The sequence below is a fragment of the Phascolarctos cinereus genome, unplaced genomic scaffold, assembly GCF_003287225.1.
Source record: "Phascolarctos cinereus isolate Bilbo 61053 unplaced genomic scaffold, phaCin_HiC Scaffold_9;HRSCAF=440, whole genome shotgun sequence".
Taxonomy (NCBI): domain Eukaryota; kingdom Metazoa; phylum Chordata; class Mammalia; order Diprotodontia; family Phascolarctidae; genus Phascolarctos; species Phascolarctos cinereus.
Genome location: NW_027556402.1, coordinates 161,361,995 through 161,385,668, shown reverse-complemented (window position 1 = coordinate 161,385,668; position 23,674 = coordinate 161,361,995).

Sequence of the window (23,674 nt, the reverse complement as noted above, 5' to 3'; positions counted from 1 at the left end):
CTTGGCCATGTGGTCCAGGTTCCTGGCATTCTATTACTTCACAGTCCTGGCAGACTACTTGGCCACTCCTACATCTCTCCCACAGTATTTCTGTATATAAAGTCCATCTTGTCTCCATTCAGGTGCTCAGATTCTTATAATCTAGCCTATCTCACTAATGTTCAGATTCCTTAAGAGTCTGGCTAATATGGCAGGTGTTCTAATAAACCTTGCCTTTGGCTGAAAGAAGGTTTGGGTCAAATTCTTTTGGGCAGGATCCTCATGTCATGATTTCAGGGTCCCAGCACCCCTAAACCTCTGAACTTCAACAGCAAGTTTACTAAAAATACCTGTGTCATTAAATACTCCCCTATTGCTTTTTGTTTGGTTTGAGCTCCTTGTAATTTTCTGTTTTGTTAAGATTAGACCAACATAGCACCACTTCCTTAAATATAGGTAATATCTTACCTTTGCATTCCAGGCTCTGAAAAGACTCTCTGAAGAGTCGGTGGAGGTGTCCCTAATTTACAAGAGCCAAGATAAATTTCTATCAAAGGGGTCCTGCCCCAGTAACAACATAAAATTAGGCCCTCAACTGAGTCTCATGTTTTGCCATGGGGCTTCACTTTCCTGGGCTAGATTGCTCTGGCTGGAGCTAAACTGAGGGAATCATTCCACAAATAAAGTCAATTCAACCAGCACTGAGTTCCTACCACATCCCAGTAATGAGGCTAAATACACAAAGAAAGGCAAAAACTGATTCCTTGCCCTCCAAGAGTTCACAAGTTAATAGATTATTCACACTGTCCCTTTCATTACCAATAGCTATTGATGAATCAGTCAACAAGCTACTAAGGATTTGCTTTGTGTCAGGCACTGTGCTAAGCACTGGGGACATACATACAGCAATAAAATAATTCTTTTTTGTGAGGAGTTCACATTCTAATGGAGAAATTATACATATATATGTAAGTAAAAAGAATAAATATAAAGAGAATAAATACAAAGTAGTTAAATAGAAGGTAGAGAGGAAGAACACTAGCCATAGAGGGGATGGGGCATTAAAGAAAGAACTCAGTTAAGAAAAAGTACTTGAGCTGTAGCTGGAAGCAATAGGGTGATTCAATAAGACAGAATGTGGTTGGAGTACATGCCAGGTATGATGGATGATCCAGTGCTAAGTCAATGACTACAAGGTAACGGATGTCAAGTAAGAATCACGATACCATCAAGAAAGGGTAAACAGGTCAACTGCTAATGCAATATGAATTCTCACTTTGATATTCATGTGCAATTAAATTCAATTGATAAGTATTTACTAAACTATTATTCTGTACTCATGACTGTATTTGAAGCCACAATTTCTTTGTATAAACTTTGTAAATCACTGAGAATGTATATTCTTTGAAAACAAATTGCATTGTATGAAGTAAAGAAAAGGCTATGGCTCCCTCTTCAAATACAAGCATTTGTTCTTAAGTCCTGTTGATACTGAGGACCACACATATATCAGTTATTGTCTTTGAAAGGCAAAGATGTTGGTCCTTTGTGACACTTTAGAAAATTGTCTCATAAAACTCTTCACTCATTGGCTGTCTAGGGAGGTTAATAAGTCAGAGTGAGATAAATTATAACAGGATTTCAGGGAGACATTATTCATCACATCTGATTTAATTTCCCTTTCACTCCATAACATCTTATTAATGTGATTTCTTTTCTCAACTCAGCAAAAGTTTACTTCTTGAGGAAGATGTATGCTTTATAATGATGTAGGCAACCCAATATCCTACAACAGAAATGAGCAGGACCCACATCTAGACATTCTGAAATGAAAATTCTAGGTTTTAACAGGTTGCATGTCATCTTCAGGGCTTACACATTTTCCAGAACTCTACATTAGTAGTCCAGAAGCTTAACATACAACCTCCCACTGATAAGCAGAAAGCAAATACCAGTGCTAATTTAAATATGAATTGCAAATACCATTTTACAATAGGAAAATTGAGTGATTAATAATCACCCAATGTAAGGCTAAAGCACAAGTATGAATACATAAGTAAGGTTATGGTTGTTTTTAGAGAAACCTACAAGTGATTTAATTGGCATCAGCAAAAATGAGCTGTAAGAAACTTTCATTTTCTAAATCTCATACAAGTAGGAAGAAGTTGATAAATTCTTACAATGACATCACCCTCTTCTTTTTTTTTCCGCCATAAAGAAAGAATCTTTGCATGTTTGCATCTTGAATTATTTAAACTAATGACTGAGGAAATAACACCAGGGAAGCAAGGACTGAGGAAATAACACCAGGGAAGCAAGTAAAGTTGATCAAGGAATGTACTCCTTTAAAGATAAATTGCATTACAGAAACTCACTTTATCAGTGGTTGATCAGGGAAGTTGACTTGTTGAATTTTTTTTACACATACACACACACACACACACACACACACAGAAGAAAAGAGAGCAAAAAGGAACTGATAAACAGCTACATTCAGCAAAAGATTAATGACCGCAATGATCTGGTTTCCTCACTTATGAGCTTCTGAGGGACTTTTCATCTTAATGAAGAATGTAGTTTTTGCATTTGTTTTCCAGTTATATTTTTATAGAACTTATTCTTCTCTCAAACAAGGCTGTTAAAAAGTGACCAGAGACACCAATGAATAATGTGAGCAGACGATTACCGAAAGAACAATTTTTCACTTGACTAGACATATATAAACCTTGGATAGCTTAATATAATCATTTTTTTTCTACTTCCATCTTAGTTCACCTTTGTTTAGATTCTCATAGAAAAAATATCCCAGAGATTACTAGTAAAAGAGAAAACCGCTAAAGTTATTAAGACATGTTATTATGTTTTAGATTAGAATCAGGATGGAAAGGAACTTAACAAGATTTCATAGTAGATTCCTTTCAAGAAGAAACAAAAATAAACCACTTGAAACAAATGAGCTTATTTCCTATTTAGAAAGAATAGCTGTAGGGCTAAAACTACAGAGAGGCAAATGGCACTTTTGCCAAGCCATCTAAATCCAAAGGGGTAGGTTACCTACCCATAGTGACTACCACCTGTACATCTTGCCTCTCTCCATCCTTCCTCAGCCCCTACCATTGCACAGTACAATTCTCTCCTACCTCCTATCCTCACAATCTCATTTGCATGGAATTTGTCTTCTGATGCTGTTTTGTCTTATGAAATTCAGGGGGAATGAGTGATAAATATCCTTTCGGAGACCTCCTCCTCCCTCTTACCCTCATAAATACCCTAAATGAAAACAAAATGGTCATTAACATTTATTTTCCACAATGACAACAGAAACATTTTCAAGAATATATTTTTTTTCTGGTATTTGTGTTGAACCAAAGAGTTTTACATTGATTTATATTTACTCAGAAAACCAATGTAATGAGCAAACAAAATGTTTTTAAGACTAAAAAAAGTCCAAATATTTTTCATCTTTACTCTCAAAAACACATATATGTGTGTGGGTGTTAAACACATCTAAGTTCTCCACAGTTCGCCTTATTTTCAGAGCAAAGAACTGATCACAATTACCAGTAACAGCTGACGCACATAGACTATCCATTTAATAATTTACTAAACAAACCTGCATGAAGCCCCTATTGTATGAGAGGCACTGGACTCTCAGAATACAAGATAGATAGACAGACAGACAGACAATATAGACCATGCTTTAAAGGTAGCTATAATGTAATAAGGAGTTGAATATGTATACAAAAAAAAACTCTGATAAAAAGGTGAATATGATCAATACAATAGTGTGAGAGGAAAAGGGTTCAGGGATGAGGATATTGAGGAATTCACACAACGTAGTATTCAATCAAAGCTTATTTGTGATTTATCTTTTGCTGTCTCATTGAATCATTCTCTTATATAGATATCATCTTCCCACTAGAGTTTCTTGAAAGCAGAAGCCATGTTATACAATTTTGTATCCTGTATTCCCTGTTGAAGTGGTATCAAATTCAACTAAATAGTACATAAAGATCTACTTGGGTCACCTATTGACTCAGAAAACTACATATTAACATTATCTATGTTCTATTGAATTCTTAATTTCATTAAATGTTTCCCAATTGAATTTTCATCTGGTTCATTTAGTTCTCCAGGGCAGTGTTAGCACTGTGCTTGACATCACTGCCCTACAGAGTGGAAAACAGCTAAATTGCTGTTAATTTATTGATTAAATGAAAATACATTCTGCACTAGATAGCCTATAGTAGCCAATTATATTCTTTTCAAAGAGGAGAAGGTAGATGAAATATGTTCTCATGCTCTCATCATACAAAAACAAACAAGAGAAAGTAGAAAAGAATGAGAGAATCACATAAAGAATATTCTAGACTTGCTCCTCAACTATCTTTATCATTGAAACTATAAACTTCAAACTCCCTAAGGGCGAAGTTACCTAATCACCAGCAAATATTTATGCACCTGCTCTGAAGGATACATCATATATAAAACACTATTTCTGTCTTCAAGAAGGGAAAATAAAAATTTGAAAAATGAAATAATAAAATACTTACTTTGATTGTTCTACGGATCTGTGAACACATCAGTATGAATACTCCCTCTGCCAATACAGATTGCAATCCCTCCATGCTTTCTCATCCAATGTTATTCTTTGTCTGGTTGTCATGTAGCACTCTGACAGGAAGGAACAGTTATGATTAATTATCTCTGCTTAGTATTTTAATTGTTTTTTCCACTGCTAAGATGGCAACTTTATTTTAGCATTTTTTCCTTTTACATTGTTATAGAAGGGTAGATTATCCTGTTGTTTCTATTTATTTTGTTCTACATTATTTCATACAAATCTTCCTTCATTTCTATGAATTCATCATATCTGCCATTTCTTATTACACAATGATATTCCATTACATTGATGTACTAGAACTTTTTCAGTCATTCCCCAATTGATGAGCACCTACATTGTTTCTAGTTCTTTGCCACCACAAAGAATACTGCTATGAATTTGGTCTGCACCTGTCATTTCTTTAGCATACCAGATTCCTAAAAAGGAAACACCATCCACTTATTGTAATTGGCAACTGTTGTGTAATTTATAGTCTTAGAAAGTTGTCTGGGAGCATTGAAAGGCAAAGCATTGACTTGCCTAGCTTCACACTACTAGTCTGTGTCAATGGTAGATATGAACCAAGGTTTTCCTGAAATCAAAGTTAGGTCTATTTTGGTGAAGGCATAGATTTGTTTTACCTGTCCACAGGGAATGTATACAAACAGACAAAGTCTTTTACTGTTTCTTTTTGTACTTCCTTGGTACAAGTGCCAAACTCAATCTGTACGTGACATCTCTAACACTAACTATACAGGTATCCCGTGCTCTTTTCTGACCAAAGCCACTGAAACAGAACAACTAAATAAGTTGTAGACAATAATATAAAAAAATACCACAGTGGAATAATTATTTGCAAAACATATTATGTCAATAATAATTTCTAAAGGCTTGAGAGAAGGGAAGAAAATCATGTTATAGTGATTTGTGTATATGTCTTCCATACCCTAATAGTATGTAAATGCAAAGGCAAAAGCCTTACAATTCATTCAAATATGTATATCCCACAACAGAGTAGGATAGTAGAGTGTCATGCACACAATAGATTTTCTGTTTATTTTTGCTCTTAACCTATGGTTTAATTGGTGTTGGCAAGTCCTGATTTGAAAACTCCCTCCAAGGATGTACATCAATAACTTATCTGTAACTCATAATTCCCATAGACTTGCTTAAGAGCACATAGAGGTCAACTGGCTATCTCATGGTAGCATAGCTAATATGTGTCAGAGGCAGGACCTGAAGCCATGTCTTCATGGTTCAGAGAGTGCCACTCTACCTTCTATTCCATGCTGCCTCTAAGATAAAAATATTTAATTAAGCCACATTAATGAAATTATCATAAGAGTAGGCAGAGAAAGCTATAAGGAGGAGGTCTAGCTGAGGTTGTCTTGAGGGAGTGGTGATAGTATTTCACCTGGAAAAATCAATTGTTTTTTTAGTGGAACACAATTTCAATAAGTCAACAGAAAGTTATGGCTGCCAAAAGAAATGCAATCTTGATAGTATTGTTTAAAAAAATCATAGCTTCCAGAAATAAAGAGTTCTATACACAGCTAGTAAAATGATACCTGCATTTTAGTTCTGACCATATTTTATTTTTTTCCATTTTTAACTACTTTATTTTTAGCTTTTAACGTTCACTTACATAAGTTTTTGAGTTCCAAATTTTCTGCCCATCTTGTCCCTCCCCCCAACCCAAGATGGCATGCATTCTGAATACCCCTTCCCCTAATCTGCAATTCCTTCTATCTCCCCCCACCTTCTCTTATCCTTTTCCCCTTCTATTTTCCTGTAGGGTATACCTCATTGCCTGTTTATCTTATTTCCCAGTTGCATGTGAAAACAATTTTAATATTTCTTTTTAAAACTTTGGGTTCCAAATGCTCTCCCTTCCTCTCTCCTTACCCACATTCACTGAGAAGGCAAGCAACTCAATAAAGGTAATACATGTGTAGTCATGTAAAACACTTCCATAGTAGTCATGTTGTGGAAAACTAAGTATATTTCCCTTCATCCTATCTCACTCTGCATTTATTTTATTCTCTCTTTTGACCCTCACTCTCCTCAGAAGTGTTTGCTTCTGATTATTCCCTCCCCCCAATCTGCCTCCCCTTTATTGTCCCTCCATTCTCTTATCCCAATTCCATACCCAATTTAATGTGTATGGTATTGACTCCTTAAGCCAAATCCAATGAGAATAAGATTCACCCATTCCCCTCACCTTCCTCCACTTCCACTCCACTTTAAAGGCCTTTTCTTGTCTGCTTTTATTTTGTGTCCTTTATTACCCAATGAATATTGCCTCCTATAAATTTATTTATACCATTTAGCTGTTCACACTTTGGGATAACAGATCCTCCTAACAGATCATTAATATAATTTATTATTTTGTAAGTACAGATTTACATAAACTGTGTTTTCTTCGTACCCTACTCAAAGGACTTGTACCCTATTTCTGGGTTTCTGTGAGTTGGTCATAGATCTGGACCAAGAACACCAAGGTTAAGCCAATAATCAACATACAGAACAGAAAGCTAGGTGGTGTAGTGGAAGGAGTGATAGGCTTGGAGATAGAAAGACTTGTCTTCCTGAGTTGAAATCTGGCCTCAGACACTTTCTAGCTGTGTGACTGGGCAAGTCACTTAACTCCATTTTTCTGACTTCCTCATCTGTAAAATAAGCTAGAGAAGGAAATGACAAATCATTCTAGTATCTCTGCCAAGAAAACCCCAAATGGGGTCACAAAGAGTAGGATACAATTGAAAATTGACTGAATAACAAAACATTCAATATGAAGCAGAGACATCAAGTAGAAAGCAAAACATAGCAAATCCCAATCAAATTTTCAAAAGATTCACATTCTTGAATTTGTATCCTTTTCCCCATTCATATTACTACCATCCTGGTTAAATCTCTTATCACATCCCACTTGGACTAGTGTGATAGCCTCCTAATTGGTTTCCTTCTTTCCAGTCTCTCCCCCATTCAACCCATTCTCTGCAAACCACCAATAAGTTTTTCCAAAGCACTTGCTTATGCCTCTCTCCTGTTCAGAGCTCTTCAGTGGCTGTTTCCTATCTTATCTACTTATTTTCTGTAGTTGGTAGCACCTTCTCTGAATAATTACTTGTTTTGCTCTATAATCCTGCGAGGTAGTTTTCTCCTAGTCATACATCACTGGGGTGGCAATTAGAACATAGATGTTCTTGTTTCTTTTCTAACATTTATCTGGTAGGATAATTGAATGTTGAATCTGAAATATCCTTTTACATACTTCACTTAAACATTGGAGAATATTATGGGAAAAAGATGGGTTTGTGTTCCAGGAAATAGCTTGGGATCATTGAAAATACCATATATCCTGACTCACTTTGGATGACTCCTACGTTTCCAAACCCACCCACTTTTTGACTCAGTGAACATTGTTTCATGTGAGATTTGCCTCTTGGACTCACAACAATCCCCTAGCAGATCTCATGTCAAATGCACAAGCCATTTCGATGGTGCTTACTGTGTGAGATTTGATGCTTGACTGGTTTTGGGCTCTGGCTTACAAGTTGCCAAGCTTAGGAGATCCTACCAAGCCTACAATTCCATGGGAATTCCAGATGAATCTCCAATAGTCTTGCCTGTTTTATGTGAGATAATTTACCCCATTGTACCTCTCCCTTTCTCCTTCTCCCAGTATAATCCTCTCTCACCCCTTAATTTTATTCTCCAGATATTACCCCTTTATCTTCAACTCACCCTGTGCCCTCTATTTATGTATCTATACATACAATTGTTTTTCTCCTCCAACTGCCGTAATACTGACAAAGGGCTCATGAGTTACAAATATCATCTTTCCATAAAGGAATGTAAACAGTTCAACCTTAATAAGTCTCTTATGATTTCTCTTTCCTATTTACCTCTTCATGCTTTTCTTAAGTCTTGTATTTGAAAGTCAAATTTTCTATTCAGCTCTGGTCTGTTCACTAAGAATGCTTGAAAGTCCCCTATTTCACTGAATGTTCATTTTTTTCCACTGAAGGATTATACTCAGTTTTACTGAGTAGGTGATTCTTGGCATAATCCTATCTCCTTTGTCCTCCAGAATATCATACTCCAGGCCTGCTGGTCCCTTAATGTAGAAGCTGGTAAATTTTGTGTTATCCTGATTGTGTTTCCACAACACTTGAATTGCTTCATTCTGGCTGATTATAATATTTTCTCCTTGATCTGGGAAGTCTGGAATTTGGCTACAATATTCCTAAGAGTTTTCCTTTGGGGATCTCTTTCAGGAGATGATCAGTGGATTCTTTCCATAACTATTTTTCCCTCCGGTTCTATAATATCAGGGCAGTTTTCCTTGATAATTTCTTGAAGGATGACGTCTAGACTCTTTTTTTGATTATGGCTTTCAGATAGTCAAATAATTTTAAAATTATATCTCCTGGATCTATTTTCCAGGTCAGTTGTTTTTCCAGTGAGATATTTCACATTGTCATCTATTTTTTCATTCTTTTAGTTTTGTTTTACAGTGTCTTGATTTCTCATAAAGTCAATATATTCCAATTGCTCCGTTCTAATTTTTAAGGAAGTATTTTCTTCAGTGAGCTTTTGGACTTCCTTTTCCATTTGGCCATTTTTTTTTATGTCATTCTTCTCCTCATTGGCTTTTTGGACCTCTTTTGCCATTTGGGTTAAGCTATTTCTTAAGGTGTTATTTTCTTCAGCATTTTTTGGGGTCTCCTTTAGCAAGCTGTTGACTTGTTTTTCATGACTTTCTTGCATCACTCTCATTTCTTTTCCCAGTTTTTCCTCTACTTCTCTTACTTGCTTCTCAAAATCCTTTTTGAGCTCTTCCATAACCAAGGACTGACTCATATTTTTTCTTGGAGGCTTTGGATATAGGAGTTTTTACTTTGTTGTCTTCTTCTTGTTTTATATTTTGATCTTCTTTGTCACCAAAGTAAGATAATACAGTCTGACTCTTTTGCACAGTCTGCTCATGATTCCAGCCAATTACTTGAGGTATAAACTCTTTGTTAAGGTAGGGGTCTGCTTCCATTGTGGAGAATGTACTGTCCCAAGCTTTGGGACTTTTGTGCAGCTGTTTTCAGAGATACTTGTAGGGATCTGTAAATTTTCAATTCTTCTAAGGTGGTATGTTCCAGGGCAAGGTGTTTACTCCTTTCCTGGTCTGTGCTCTAGTATATGAGTAACTACAAGCACTCTTTTCTGCCTTGGAACTGTGAGGAGGATTTTCTCTGTACCACTACTACAAGCTCCACCATGTCAGCAGTTCTCCTTGTCCCAGGATTGTCACCCAGAACTGTTACCCAAATCTTAGCACAGGCAAAGCAAGAGAATCCTGCCTCAGAGCCAGCAAAGAGATCCCTGAAATTCCCCTCTGATCAGCCATGTGATTCCCCCTCAGTCTGTGGGCCAAGAACTCTGGAAGCAGCCACCACCCAGGGGCTAAGCCAGGACTGGGGCTGGGACTGAGCTTCTCTCTCACCAAGGTCACAGACCTTTCCTACTGACCTTCTAAGTTGTCTTTGGTATTTGTGGGTTGAGAAATCTGGAAACTGCCATAGCTGCTGTGATTCAGTCCTCTGAGGCCTGCTCCATGTTCGCTGAGGTCTGGTCTTTGCCTGCACACTAAACTGCCCTTCTTTCTCAGCCCAGCACAATAGATTCTTCCAATTAACCATCCAGGTTGTGTTGGGCTGGAAATTTGTTTCACTCTGTCTTTTTGTGGATTCTGCTGTTCTAGAATTTGTTTAGAGTCATTTTTTTACAGGTATTTGGAGAGCTTTGGGGTTGAGCTCAAGCAAGCCACTGCTTTCACTCCACCATCTTGGCTCCACACTCTGACCCCATATTTTAAAATGGACATTGATAAACTAAAAAGTGTCTAGAGGAAGACAACTACCTTCTTAAGTCTATTTCATGTGAGAATTTGTTGGAGGACCTAGAATTTTTAGCTTGAAGAGGAAGAGTGGGAATGGGAGATTCAATACCTATCTTCAGATTCTTGAAAAGCTAACTTGAAGAGGATGGATGAAATTTGTTCAATTTGGCTCCAGAGAGCTGAGCTAGGAGCAATAGTGGAAAAATAGAATCAGCAAATGTAAACTCAGAGGGAGTTAAGCAACATAGTGGATAGAGCAATGGTCCTGGAGTCAGGAAGACTTGAGTACAAATTCAGCCTATATTAGTTCATAGTAGCTCTATGACCCTGAGCAACTAACACAAGCTTTGTTTGCTTCAGTTTCCTCATCTGTAAAATTGGGAAAGTAATAGCACCTACTTTGCAGAATCGTTGTGAGGCTCAAATGAGATACTAATTTTAAAAGACTTATTCCTGGGCTTGGCATATGGTAAAAGCTACATAAAAGTTGTTGTTGTTATCTTGTCAGGAAAAACTTTGCTAACAGTTAGTGTTATTCCAAATGTAGAATGAGTTGGATCAGGATACAGTGAGTTTTCCCTCATTTGAAATGTTTAAGAAAAGACTAAGTGACCACTTATCTGATTCATTCTAATGGGTACTCATTTGGAAGTATGAGTTGGATTAGATTATCTCTGAGGTTCCTTCCAACTCTAATTTAGAATGAGATAATGTTAGATAGCTTATGAAGAGAATATTATTGGTAGACTGAATGCTATTAAGCAAAAATGGGGAAGTGGCAAAGCTTTTTAAGCTTTACTCTTTAGGTATGTCTAATGAATAGTGATTAAAAGTTTGACTAGAACAAAAAAAAAATTAGGGGACTAGGGAAAAATAAAGCTATGAATGTCAATTAGAAATAGATTGTGAATATGATTGTTTATGAGGCCAAAGGTGTTAGTCTTCTAAAGAGAATGGAGAGTGATTAAAGAATTTTGAGTAGGAAAATGACCTTATAGCCATCTTTTGAAATATGGGACTTGGTAGCTGACCGAATATGGGGTGGTGGAAAGAAGAGAATTCAACTATGACTCAATTTTCAAGTCTGGAAGGCTACAAGTATGGTGTTATCATTAAGCACAAAGGAGGGGAAATTGATTAGATAAAGAGAGAAGATGAGTTCAGTTTTAAATATATTGAGGTTGAACGATTCCTATTATTTTGTTTTAGAATACTGTTAAATTCAACCAAAGGTACATTTCAAAGAAATCTGTGAACCAAATGAAAAGGAACTCCTGTCCACAAAATGCCAGTTTTTTAGTTACAAGAGGGCTTAGATACCCACAGCCAGTTACTGAGTCCTGTCCATTCCAACCCCACTTTATAGCAAGTCCCTCTTTTCTATTATTAACAATATTCTAGTACAGACACTCAATACCACCCATCTGGGATATTTTAATAGGCTTGAGTCTTCTAGCCTCAACTTTCTTCAAAGCTCCAATTTATTCCTTGAGGCACAGATGACCTTGACATCTTCTCTGTCTGACCAAGCTCTTAAGTACTCCATAGTGCCCACTTTGGCTGTCTTCATAGCCAGTGGAAGAAATTGCTCTCATCTGCCCATCTCTCTAAGGGAAGTCTTCACATGCTTTAGCTGGACATTCCCCTAACTCACCAATGGGTTTGAGGCCTTTCAGTTACTCTCAACCTGTGTTAATTCATCTGCATGTAGCTACTATGGCTTCTTCGAGCCACAAGTGATGGTGTGTAAGACAATATACCTAAGAGATTTTTTTTTCTATTATATATCGTCCCGGGCCATTTCCAGTCATTTTTACTTTTGTCTTGCCACTGGATTTCAAAGACTGGAAGACAGAGTGAGGCTGACAATTTTGTGCAACTTGGCCTCACTTAAATCTAATTCATATACAAGTCAAGACATCACCCCATGATGTCATTGGTCCTCTTCAAAATCAACAGATAAACAACAATTTCTTGAGCCACTGCCAGATTATCTTCCTTGCACATAGAGTTAGTTGTACCCCTGCTCCATTTAAAAATCTTCCAACAGCTTCCAATTACCTACTAAACAAAATTAAAACTTCATTACCTAGTATTAAAAGCCCTCCACAATTTGGCACCAATATATTTCTAGCCTTATATCTTCCTTGTATTCAGTATTCTTCCCATTCCTCATACATAACCCATGGTTTGCTACCTTCATTATCGCTCTACTGGTATTCTTCCCTATACCTAAAATATTCTCCATTACATCTCACTTGCTTAATTTTACCCACCTTTTAAAGATTGATTGATACCATTTATTTTTTTTTTAAAGTTTCCCATGATCACTCCCCTAACAAATAAAAATTTTCTCCTCAGAGATCACGTAAAATATTTTTGATTCTCTTATGGATTTATCATTCATTATTTTTGTTCCATAGTTATTTCCATATTCAGTTCATCTTCCTCTAGTATATGGCATATGACTTAGCAGCATACATAAGATGATATCTGATCTAAACTGCATTTCTCTCAAAACCCAGAACTTAGCATGACATTATATATATAATAGGGATTTAATAAATGTGATTTTGATTTAATTAATACTTGAAGCATATTCCTTTCTAAGTTCAGAGCTAAAATGTCTTCTGGATGATGGTATTCAGCCAAACTGAAAGTGGGATTAGTAGCAAGTGACTAAGTGATAAAGTAGTCATTATTAATTAAGCGCTCTTTGCTATAGTCAGATCACCAATTTGTTAGATAAAAGATAAAAATTAGTATAAAAAGAAAGGAAATAGTAAAGTGAGAAACAAGTTGCATCTAATTAAAATAATTACAACTTAACTCTTTAAGCAACATGTTGATAAATATCTGTGTGTATATATATATACACATATATATGTATGTATATATATATATATATACATACATATATATGTATGTATATATATATATATATACATATATATAATGAGTATGTGTGTATACATATACATGTGTATGCATATATATGTGTGTGTATGTGTAAAGGGGAGTAATGGAAGAAGGAAAGGAGACTGATATAAAAAGTCTAAGAACACACACAAACTCCATTTGTGTATGCATTTATACACACATGCATACATATGTGAATATTTGTATGTATCCACATACATACATATTTATATAAATTTTACTTTTTTTCTGCATTTATTGCTTATGCTTCATTTATAGTGTATACTTTGTTTTTTTATGGTCTTAAACCCTATTTTTCATTGTTGTAAACTCTTTATTCAATTTGAGCTAATATGTTTATCTCTACATGTACCCTAAAATCTGTGCATGGAATGGTATTGACATAAAGTACTGTAAGGAAGAAATTAATTATGTTTAATATAATTGATCTTTGTTCCTCTTTCTTCTTATTTTATCCCTAGATATATAGTTTACATTCCCTCTAGAATTGCTATTACAAAATAAACAACCTCCTCTTTAACCCAAAATTCTTTTTTCTCATAATTGGTTCATTGGTTAGCCATATCTGAGTTCTGGCACTCCTCTGATGATTCCATATTGCTAAAAATTCTCCTCTTTACTCAGTTTAAATTGTTCTTTTAAAAGTTATCTTATGGTGTTTTAAATGCCAAGAGTGATGATCTTTTCTAAGTCTTCAGTCTTCTTGACTTCACAGTTGCATTTGCCATAAATTTCCAACATTTCCTCAGGGATAATCCTTTTACTCTGGGCTTTTGTGACACAAATTTCTCCTGGCCATGCCAATCAATCATTTAATAAACATTTAGTAAACACCTACTATGTGTCAGGTATTATACTAAGCCCTGGGGATGCAAAAAAAAAGAGGCAAAAGACAGTCCTTGCCCTCCAGAAGCTAACAATCTAAGGGGGGGTTGAGACAATATGCCAATAAACACATATTTTTTTAAAAAGCTATGTACAGGATAAACAGGAAATAATTAACAAAGGGAATTTGTTAGAATGAAGAGAGGGCTTATTGTAAAAGATGGGATTTTAGTTGGAATTAAAGGAAGCCAGGAAAGTCAGTAGGTAGAGATAAGGAAGGAGGTCATTCCAGGCATAAAGGACAGCCAAAGAAAATGTCCAGAGGTGGGGAATGGATTTTTTTGTTTAAGGAACAGTAAGAAGACCAATGTCACAGGATCAGAGTATGTGTTGGGGGTAAATTCTAAGAAGACTGGAAAGATAGGAAGGGCTTTGAATGCTAAGAAAAGTATTTTGTATTTCATCATATAGGCAATAGAGAACCACCCCTTTTCAATCTCCTTTCCTGGTTTTTCAAGCATATCATGCCCCCTAACTGTGGGTTTTCTCCAAGATTCTATCTCAGGCTTTCTTCTCCTTAGATAAGAAGTGTCATAGAACTAAATCAATTCCCACTGGTTTAACTACCATCTCTTGGCAGATAACCCACAGATATCAATATCCAGCCAGGGTCTCTCCTCTGAGCTTCAGTGCCATGATATTGTTTCAGAATTCAACAAGTCTAAAACTAAACTCATTATCCCCACTCCAAGTCTTCCCTTTCCCAAGCTTCCTTATTTCTCTGAAAGGCACCATAATCTTTCTAGTCTCTAAGGTTGTAAACTTGGCACTGTCCTTGACACCACTCTCTCCCTCACTCCATGTACTCAAAAAGTTATCAAATCTTCACCAATCACATTTTTCACATCTTACGCTTTCTCTTTATTCACACAGACCCTACCTTCTATCAGGCCCTAATCACCTCTCATATAGATCACTTTAATACCATCCTCTACTAGTCAACAACAGCCCCTTCCTCAAGTTTCTTAGTATTCCATTTCATCCTACATACTACTGCCAAACTAATTTTCCCTAGACATAGATTTGATCATATGATTCACTCTCCTGCAGAGTCAACTCCACTGGCTTCCTGTTGCCTCTAGTATAGGGCAACAAGAAAATAAACATTTATTCAGGACTTAATTTGTGGCAGGCATTTTGCTAAAATATAAAATTCTTTTTTCTAGCTTTTCAAGCCTTATTTGAATAGTTTATCCTTCAGGCTTATCTTTCAAGGCTCATTGGATAGATATGTATTTCTCTCTCTCTCTCTCTCTCTGCAGTTTATCTAATACTCTAATTGACCTTCTCTCTGTTCTTCATATAAGACAATCCATCTCCATTCTCAATGCCTTTGCATCAGCCATGACTCATGCCAAGAATACACTCTCCCATAGAGTCCCTCTCTTCTTGGGCACATCAAAGGAATGCTAAGGTTAAAGTTAAGAACTATTTTTCCCTATGAAACTTTTACTCATCCATCCAATTGCCAAGGCCTTTTCTCTCAAACTGCCAAGAAAGGAAGAAAGAAAGAAAGAAAGAAAGAAAGAAAGAAAGAAAGAAAGAAAGAAAGAAAGAAAGAAAGAAAGAAAGAAAGGAAGGAAGGAAGAAAGAAAATGTAAGTGTGTATTTGTACGTATGCATATGTGTGTATATGTGTGTAGGTATATATGTGTACATACATGTATGTATAATGCACATATATAATTTAAATTTATATATGTTCATTTTTCATTTATGTGTATATTTTTATGTTGTCTCCCAATTAAAATATAAGCTTCTTAAATGTAGGAATTTTTTTTCATTCTTTATACTTCTGTTAATAGAATCCAGCAGAGTACTTCACAATGATACCTAGTAGGCAAATAACAAATAAATGTTTAGTGACTGATTAATAATAATAAAGTAATTCATTTAAAATTTTATCATCAGCTATTCTTACAACTTTAATGTGAAATTCCAAAGAATAGTTAGTGTATTATTATCTTTATATCCTACACATGAAGAAAGTGAAATTAAAGTGACCTGTCCATCACCTGTCCACACTTAGTGGATGGCTAATCAAAGACTTGGATCAAAAAATTCTGGCTTCTAATAACCCTCCAATAACAACCATAAAACTGTTGAGCTAGAACTTACTTTAGGGAATTGTCTCACCAAAACCTCTCATTTTATAGATAAGAGTACTGAGCTTTAGAAAATTTAAATAACTTGCTCAAGGGCACACATCTTATTAGCAGCAGACAAATCCCTTTTGTTGTATTAGTAGGTGTAATAGTGATAATAACATTAATAATAATATCAATAACTCACATTTATATAACCTTCATTCCATGCTACTTTACTACCTCCAGGGGATTGAGCTAATGAAGACCAAACACTTACAGAAGCTTATCCTATCTGTACTTTATATTGTGAAGTTTCCCCAGCCTACTCTCATTCAGCCTCAATTAGCATGCCACCACTGACTTTTCCTGAAAGGTCTCATTTGCCAGACTTTTAATCTCTGAAATTTCAACTCTCTGAGTGCTTTTTAAATTCTCTATGCCTTCTTTGTATTTGGGTTTGAATTAAATATTATTGAATAACCAAATAAGGCTAACTCTTCACTACAGAAAATACAACCATAGTTTATAGATTACCTTGGTCCCTTGTGTTTCTTTTTTCTTCTTCTTCTCTGACTGCCCAACCTCTACCCTTCCCTTTGCTCATCAGCATCTCTAGCAAGGAAAGTCAAAGTCAAATTAGTCATTTTTTTCCTATTAATTTGCAGTGCTACTAAAGAAAAGAAAAAAACTGTCAGGAATGAAGTTGGGTGAAAGGTTTTCAGATTACCTGCAGATTTTGATTGCCCTCTTCCTTGTTAGCAAAAAATCAGTAACATAGGGCAGCTAGGTGGCACAGTGGATAGAGCACTGGCCCTGAAGTCAGAAGGACCTGAATTCAAATCCAGCCTCAGACCAAACACTTGACACTTACTAAATGTGTGACCCTGGGAAAGTCACTTAATCCCAATTGCCTAAAAGCAAAAAAAACAACCAAACAAAAAAAAATCAGTAATATGAGGAAAACTTCTACCAAATTGTCATAAGAAATCTTGTCACTTTTATCTAAAAATCATGGAATGGTGCCTTATACAGGTGACTATGAAACTATTGAAAAACAAGTAAAACCTGCAACTTGATAAGGAAATCATGCAGGGATAAAACCTGCCAAAGTCTGACCAAATTGAATAATTTTTCTGCTAAATTTAGGTGCTCTGACCTCAGGATGATCTTCCAGGATAACACCTAAGAGTAATTTGCCTCTCTCCTTTGGTTGATGCAGGAATAGAAGTTGAAAATGAAAACCGATTGTGCAATGCATCATAGGTTCAAGAAATTACAGGAGGTGTCTCTGTACTAGCATGTGACAAATGCCACCCGCCTTACGCTGCCTTCCTAGATAAGCTTCTTTGTTTGATATAAATGACACCCTAGTCACTGCCTAAGAACTGACTGTGACCCCAGACCAACCCCATTAATACCACAAGCACATCATGCCTATTCTGCTTCTAAACAAACTCCTATTCTATATGTGCTCTGTCAAATCTCAGGGTTAGATGGTATTCTAAGACAGGGGTGGGGGTAGGGTGGGATGCATTTTTTCTAGTGTGAGCCCATACTCCGAGCTGTGAGAAGGAAGGAACTGTCCTTTTGTATGTGACTGAATTCAAGTGGAGGATTCAGGAAGAAAACGAATACACAGGACCAGGAAAAATGATGGCATTAGAGACACCAAGTCTCCCCACGGGCTAGGTGCCTTGATTTTCTTTAAAGGAAGTCAAATGAAGATTCTGAAAACAAATTAACTGATTAAAAAATGTAATTCAATCCTCTCTACTCCACAGCCCACAGGATATTTTCTCCAGAGTAGTTTCTCTGGATTATTAAGGAACTCGCCATATTTAAGAATCATCAATATGAATGAACATATAATGATCATGTTTGTCTTTTGAGAATGTGATAGAAAAGCATCATGTTCTCTTTCTATCTCTGTCTCTCCCTCTCCCTCTCCCTATTATACAACATAAATTTAAAGGAAACACAAATCTCTCATTTTAAATATGAGGAAACAGGCCCAAGTAGGTAAAATGACAGAACTAGAATATGAACTAGGCCCTCAGACTCCAAATCTAATACTTTTTCTATTCCTTTTCATCTATACCATATAATGTTCATTCCATAATTTCATGGGGAAAAAAAAGTTGTGGGGAGAAGTGTTATTAATGAGGTTGGAGGGGATAGAACTCAGTTTTTTGAAGATGTCATGGATACTTCCTGTGAATGCCACAAAAAACCTTCTATGGAATTGAGTCTCCTATCACTTTTGATGATACACAGTACTAGGAGGGAGAACAAGAGGAAAACAAAAGAAGAGGAATTCAGGTCTTAAACAAAGAGTCCCTGGCCCTTGACAACATATTCAGTTGCTTTGCTGCCTATCCAAACTTTGGGGATGGGCAATGGTAACCTTCAAAGTTGCTGTATAAGAAGTTATTTGGAAGCTTGCAAACCAAGGAAAAATCTAGTTGCTCAAGTGCATCGACATATCATCCTGCGCAGGAAATATCTCTTGGTCACTTTTAGCTTTTCCCTAAGCAATTCACCAGGAAGAAGTAGAAAGGAAGCCGATAGGCTCGATCCATCTAATGCCAAACGTTTTTAATGAAAGTATTGTGCCTTTAAATGAGAGCTATCCATTATCTACTTTTTGAAGGAGATGAAAAATCATGTTGCTTTCATCCAATATGTGGCAAACAAAAGGCACAATAAAAATGGCATTGAAATATATGAAGTCTATGACAGCAGTATTAGTCACATCTTATACACTGACCTTTCTAGTGGCAGGGACATTCAGTAAGCTGTTACAAGGGACTGGCATTTTCAGTAGTAATAAACCTCCTTAAAGTCAGTCATCTTAACAGGAAATATCAGCTTTTGATTGATGAATTCTAACTGGTGTAAAAATCTGTCAGCAACCTTATAGATACTACTGATATGCTGAGGTCACTAAAGCCTATTTCAAAGAGTTAATAATAGGATGATTAGCAGGCTCCAGACATCAAGCAATCTATAAGAAGATAGGCAGAGGAAGTGATGATATAGTAACTTACATTTCAGAAATGTGTGATTGGAAAACTTTTCTATTATGCAGAGAAGGTGTGATCTCATTGATATAACATCCTTTCCAGGAAGCTTAGGAAGACTAAAGACTTGTAAGGCTGAAATTGGGCAAGAAGCAATTAGATGTCAGATGCTAGTGTCAATTTTTAATTAGGAAGCCAATTATTTCAACTATCTACACTTTCTTCAATGATCCTTAAAATTCCTAAATTTTAGAAAGAAATGAAGCTGATAAGGGATATTTTGTTCTTCATAACTTTCTTCCCTTTTGTTGCCTTATTTTCCAATAAACCTAAAAGACAGTAAGTGATTTTTTCCCCTCTGGCTTACTAGAAACCAGGTCAATTAGAAGATAAGTTAATGTTTCAAAGTTCATATTTTTGTTTATATCTATCAGAGTAACTATTTGTAGAAAATACCAGTAATAAATATTTGTTACTTATTAATTGGTTTTGGAGTTATCATGGCATTCTCTCTACTCAATAAACTTCAGTGACTCCCTCTCACATCTAGGAGCAAACATAACCTCTTTTGCTTAGCAATAAGGTTCTGCAGAACTTTATCTTAACCTACTTTTACAGCCTTATTGACAGTACTTTCTTTTATACGTGCTTTGGTCCTATAATACTTTTCTTCTTAGTATTTCTCCATCTTCTAACTTTAGGCCACTGGCTGTCTGCCTTGACTGGAATACATTCTCTCTGATTGCTTAAATCTCAGAACCCTCAGTTTCTCTTGAGATTCAGCTCATGAGCCACATTTTACATAGTCCTAATTCCCTTCCCCTTTTCCCTCTTACATTTCCCATCTTTTACATAGTCTTTCCTAATTCCCTGAGATCAAAATAAATGATCTCACCATCATCCTATATCTTTGTTATTTGTATTTTACCTATATTATTTTGTATTTCTTTCTCTCTCCCTCCCTTCCCCCTTTCTCTCTCACTTTTCCCATTCTTCCTCACCTAGAAGTTTCCTGGATCATGCCTCTATCATGAATGAATATGTGCCAGTGAGATAATATATGGAATAATAAGAGGAAAATGTCCTTGTATTGTGCATGGATAGTGTGTATGTGCATGTGTGCATATACATGTACATATACGCTCAAAGATTTGAGATGCTCAATATTTAAAAAAAAATATTATTCACTAAAAGTGGCCCCCATTCAAAGGAACTGGTATTAGAAATGCCCTGAATGAAAAAAGTAAGGCCCTGAAAGCAGTTGCTAGATTGCTTTATATGGCAACCTACATAGAGAAAAAGAAAAACTAGGGAACTGGCAAATCCATGTATAGGAAGCATAAAATCATAGAATTTTAGCCTTGGAAGGGAACTTGAAGATCAGCTAATCTACTCCTCTCAAGAACCTGAGGCACAGACATGATAAGTGACTGAGTCCACCTTCTAACCTCAAGTTCACTTCACTTTCTACTGTAGTGCATCTAATCCCATATTTTACAGAAAAAGAAAGGGAGCCTTCTAGAACTTAAATGACTTATTTATGATTACATAGATTGTGAGCACCAATGCCAAGAGCAGAACTCATGTAGCTAAAGTCCTACCCTCAGGAACTTTTTAGCATAAGACCATGTATGCCAGAACATAGTCATATGTTTCTCTGTCCCCATGTTGTTGTAGATAAATAGAAATAGAATAAGAATCTGATGACCTGAGTTCTAGCCTCAGTTTTCTGATCTATAAACATAGGATTCTAACAATAATAATTAACAAACCCTCCAAGGATTTGAAGGATTGTGAGAAAGGTCAAGTGACAAAGTATATAAAAATGTATTGAAAGCTATAAGTTACAACTCAAGTGTAAGGCATTAGTGTTCCCATGCTCAATTCTCTTTCATTTTACAAAAAAGCAAAATGTAATCCCCTTGAGAGTAGGAACATGTGTATGTGTGTGTGTGTATGTGTGTGTGTGTGTGTGTGTGTGTGTCTATGTATATCCAGCATCTAGAATAAGATATAATCAGAAAGTAATGAATGTCTGTTGAATTAAATTAAATGTCATTAGAATTGAGGTAGTCCGGACACATAAAATATTTTAGACCATAAGAGTCAATGTAACGAGCCTTCAATAAGGTAGTAAACATCAGTAGGGAAACTGAACGGTACCTGCTGTTTCAGCATTGTTGAAGCAGCATCATGTACTTTGCACCCAAAGACTACCATTCAGGACCTTCTTTCTTATGCTAGATCAAAGAGGAGAATGTGAAATGTAAGACATACAATGTCCTCCATTATTCCCACTGCTCCTTTTCACTGACAGGCTGAATTTTCAGTAGCTGAAAGCTAGAAAGATAACTAATTAAAACTATCATGGGTTACCCTGACATTAATGGTCTAGTCAACCAAGGAATGATATTGATGTGGGGTGGGGGGAAGGAGAGGGAGATATTTCCTTCCTCCATATTTTTTTTGTCTCATTCATATTTCTGGGATGCCAGTAATGTGAAATTCTTGCACACATCCCTGATTGAGAATAGTTTGCTCAGAAGTTCAGAAACCTGTGCCTGGAGAGATCTTTAGTATAAAGTTTTTGATAGTTAATGAAAAAGCTCCATCTATTGGCAATTACACTGAATTGTACCCATGGGCCTCATCTTTTCTAGCCCCTAAAAGGATGTGGCAATTCAATCCTATTCTTATAGATTGACTCAAAATCATATATGTATTATTTAAACCAATTGCTGTAGGCCAGATTTTCAATTTGTATTAAAATTTTTATCTGTTGAAAGCCCAATTTATGTAAATCTGGATTTCTTTCTTTCACACTCCAGGCTTCAGGACTTGCCCTAATTTTTAAGTTTGAATTCTCTTACATGTCTCAACATTAAGCACATAGTAAATGAATATGTTGTACTCCTGTTAAGTTTTAAATCCAAATATATTATGGAAGGGGGAACTTTTTCATTTCTAAGACTATATAACCTTTTCACAAGTTTTTTTTAAATTTCATAATATGCTCAGTCAACAGCATAAATATAGGTGTCAATTGGGAGTATGCTTATATTCTAATATTGATAAAGTTTCCTAGATAGTCTGTTGGAGAAATCTCACAAACAAATTTAGATATACAATGCTATTCACATTGCAAGATGATGCTCCTGAAATTTTTTTGTTGCCATGTTAAAAATGTAATGAAAAAGACAAAAAGAGGATTTCTGGTATCTTCTATACTTTATTAGAGGCATAGTTAGTCTCTTATGAAAGGAAGTCTTACATAATTACTGACTCCTCACTTTGCGTGTTTTGACAGATTACCATTTTCACGAGCTCATCAACTAAAATCAAATTAGAAAACCTAGTGAGATCATGAGTCCAACAGCCCTGAGCCTGATTATTGATTGAAATATATAGACAAAATACTAAACTTTGGGGTCAATATAGGAAACAGTACTAAAATTCTTTGTCAACCACTGGTTCATGTCTCAGATTTGAACAGCATGTGAAAACTGTAGTACTAAAAGAAATTTAATTACTATCTTATAAAAATGCCAACCAACTTGTTTTCTGAAGTTGAAGTTCACTGTTAATGCTTTCATAGCCTTCATTTCCTATACCTGTATGCTATAGTGATCTTAGAGTGTGGTTCCCAGAAACTGGTTTTCTAGACAAAAACAAACAAAAACTTTTGTCTTACAGTTGTGATTTTTTTCCCCTGTTATTTTTTGCTAATGATGGAACCAACACTAACTCTCATCCTACTTTGCAACTAATTGGCTATAGGATCACAGGCAATTCACTTAAGCACTTCAAGTTACAGTTTTCTCATATGTAAGTTGGAAGGGGGGGAGGTAAGAAACTAGACTATCTTTAAGGTTAATATAATAAAAATTATAATATTGCCTAGGTTAATTTATAGATTTAACAATATGCCAGCCAAGATCCTAAAGGAAAATAGCATAAGATACAATTTTTAAAAATTAATTTGGAGAAATAAAAATCTAGACTCTCAAGGAAAATGAAAAAATAGGAATGAAGTTCTATAATTATGCGTTACCAGATAATCTTATGTAGTAGTCAATCAAAAAAGTATTTGGGGTTAAAAATAAGAACTTAAATAACCCAATGTCTGATGAAGACATTGAACAGATCTTAAAAGAGTCTCCTAAAGAAGGTGGAATAGAGGAAAGAAGGTATAGGCAGATTTACAATGGAATTTTATCAAACCTTTAAATAGCAATAAAGTAAAATAGCATATAGGGATGAAGGC